Here is a 3206-nt window from a genome sequence, read left to right as displayed (position 1 = left end):
GAGAAGATTTTTTCCGCAGTTTGCACTCCGTGCACGGTATATTGGTTCATCCCCATCCACTGCAAACTTTTCACAGTTGACACATTGTGGGCAATGGCGATCTAGTGTTGATTTAAAACTTGAATGTGTTTTTTTTGGGACTGACTATAGTCTCTTCATTATCTGCTTGTTTTCTCTCGTTCAGTTCTCGCTCCATCATGTTATATCGAAAGAGTGACTGACATCCATTATGATATTTTGCCTTATTTTTCAGCAAAGTTTGGGCAATACCGGATCCATCATCTAAACATTCCAGGTTCACACCGTAAGGTAAAGGCACATCATTTGCCACAAAGTTTTCAAATAATTTTCTAGTGTATCATATGATACACTAGATGACACTCTGTTATATGGAGATCGCCAGTCCTTTCTTGACTCCCCCTGACGTAAACAACAAAGTTTCCCATCAGTACTTTGCCTTGAAATGAATGGATTTTCTGCACTCATGATGAAATGCCCCCCTTAAGTTTTATTTCTCAATTACCTGAAATGAAAAGAAAATATTGTCAGATAAATTTTACGGCTTAAATGTACTATAGGATCAATCTCAAACTGTAATGCTACAAATATTCAGATATCTTAAACCAAGTCTTTGGTTCCAAGAATAATTTTAGGGTTATTTTTTTTTCAAATTTCCCTTAAATTTGACCTTTGACCTTCAAAATGACCTTGAAACAGAACATTGACATCAGAAATGGAATCCTTGCCCCCCAAAAACATTAGTGTAAATAGGAGCTAAGTGCACTATTAAGTTTTATCGGCGGCAGGCCTTAGAGGGTAGTTACAACTTGCTTGCAATGGTTTTCGAAAACCTTGTGTTCATACCTATTACCATGAAAATTTCAAAAACTGGTCACAAAGTGCACGACTGTCTTAAATTCTCTACCTCTAAAAATAAATAAATGGCTTCTGGGTGGATGTACAATATGAAAAATTTTCATACTGTCAGTCTAACAAAATAATGTTCGGTGATTGCGATCATCGAGGGAATTCAACAATTTCCGTTGTCTGAAGGTGTCTCAATACCCCTCAATTCCCGGTGGTTGGTGATGTTGTGAGTATTGATTCCAAACCCTAAATTTAATGCCGAAATTTGCATTGTCTGATTGTTCGAGAGTCAAAATTTGTTGCAGTGCTTTCTCAGTGAAGTGCATATAAATGCGAGTAGATGGCAAATCAAATCTTGCTGTATTTTCAGTCCGTCCCACTACTCCAGTTTATTAGGCGAAAGTCAGAACAATAAACTCAGCATCAAAGAAAATTACCACCGAAACCAAATCCTTAAAGTTGGTTAAGTCTACTGTGGCATCATTTCTATAAATATAGCTAGATAAATGTTTTGCTGAGTGGTCATTTTTAATAGGTTCAGGTGAATGGAAATTGTAAAAGATCTTACGACAGAATATTCTTTGTTTCGCGTATAGAGAAATACTAAATATTTATCAGATATTGATTTCCCACTTATAAACACAGGAAATATCCAACAGTTCCGAGTACATTTCAATAAGCAATATATCGAAGTTTTAGCTAAGAACTTCTCGTATATGATAACGCTAATCGTTATCGGGAAAAGAGCGGCTTCCGGAGAGATTCCTGATACCGAGCAAAGAGGACAAAGGAGAGGATGATCCGTTGGGCTCACAACATTGTCTACTTAGCACTAATGAAAGTCAGAGAAAACAAGGGAATGGTTGAAAATGTACTAGAGGAGTGGCACCTACGCCAATTATAGTGCTAAGTATACCACAAGTGTTTTTTTAAAGATTGTTTATAATTTTATTTTTTTATTTATTTTTGGTAAAAGAAATGGTTTGTTCATATCGTTTCCACTCTTTTTATATAATAACCTCTCTGGATATTTTATATAAAAATAAACTCGGCAATAGCAGGAAATTGTCAAATAGATTCGATAATAGTTTCAGGAATAAAAGTTTAAAAATTACATTAGTGCTGAATAAAATAAGTTTGTATTTTAAAAAGTCCCTCTATTTTTTTACGAGCGTCACAATTTATAATATTTTTTCATCTCAGTTTGAAATGTAAAAGTCTGATTAAATGCGTCCTAATGAAAATCTTGGAAGGCTTTTTGCATACACCTCCTAAAAGTTCGATTTTGTGGCCAACTTGAAATTTATGCTCCTATTTCAACCTAAACATTTAATTAGAAATTTCTAAAAGGTTATCTTCGCAAAATTTTAAAGTCAACTTCGAAGGTTCGGTTCTTGAAAACAAATATTATATTTCGGTTGAAGATTCCTTAGATGACAGAGCAAAAAATAGCAATTACTGGGGAAAAGAAAGTGACACAATGACCAGGTATACTTGCTATTCTTACCCACCTTAATATTATGCCATGTATTGGTTCCAAAATTACCTGCTTTAGTTATTCTCTCTCTCTCTCTCTCTCTCTCTCTCTCTCTCTCTCTCTCTCTCTCTCTCTCTCTCTCTCTCTCAGATATGCACACGCACTTTACAGGGTTTACAGGGTCTTCGAACCTCCATTCATCAAGTCAGTCATTATTATGTCAGCCATGTGGTTGACCTTTCCCTTGTTGTATTCTACTTTTTTAACAAGACACAAAGAAGTCTACACTTTCATATTAAAAAACAAAAATGACTTCTTGCGGAGTAATATAAGAAGGTTACCAATTCAACTACTGAACAATCCTTGTGAACTTCAAAAGAAGGGGAACTCGTTGTTTTAGTCTTTGTTGAAAAAATTAACTCTCAAAACCATCATACTGTTTACCAGACTTTCTCTAAAATAATTATTCATGGATCCACGAAATATTGAAACAGGAATTGAATTAGTACGCACAGAGAATATTGGAACCAGCTTAATCCTTCTTAAAGATGATTTTTCTTTGTAAAAGACTAAGTTTGGAGAGTGAAGCTTATTATTTTATGCTGTTTGTTCAGCGAAAGTCACTCAAGGAAGCGGTATTGTGGAAATGATATATTAAAAAACTCTATTGGTCATGAAGCAAAATCAGCACCAACTAATTAATCAGAACTCAAAGGTCGTTTCAATCATTTTCAAGAACCCAAAAAGTTATAAGGTAAGGCAACCTCCCTGATTCTGAAATTATGTTGGGAATTTATGCATAGGATATTTTTGTCACTAGATTGCTTGCATTAATTCCCATATCCTAATATATTTATATTGA

The sequence above is a fragment of the Macrobrachium nipponense genome, chromosome 29 (genome assembly GCF_015104395.2).
Source record: "Macrobrachium nipponense isolate FS-2020 chromosome 29, ASM1510439v2, whole genome shotgun sequence".
NCBI lineage: Eukaryota > Metazoa > Arthropoda > Malacostraca > Decapoda > Palaemonidae > Macrobrachium > Macrobrachium nipponense.
Note: the sequence above shows the minus strand (reverse complement) of the source record.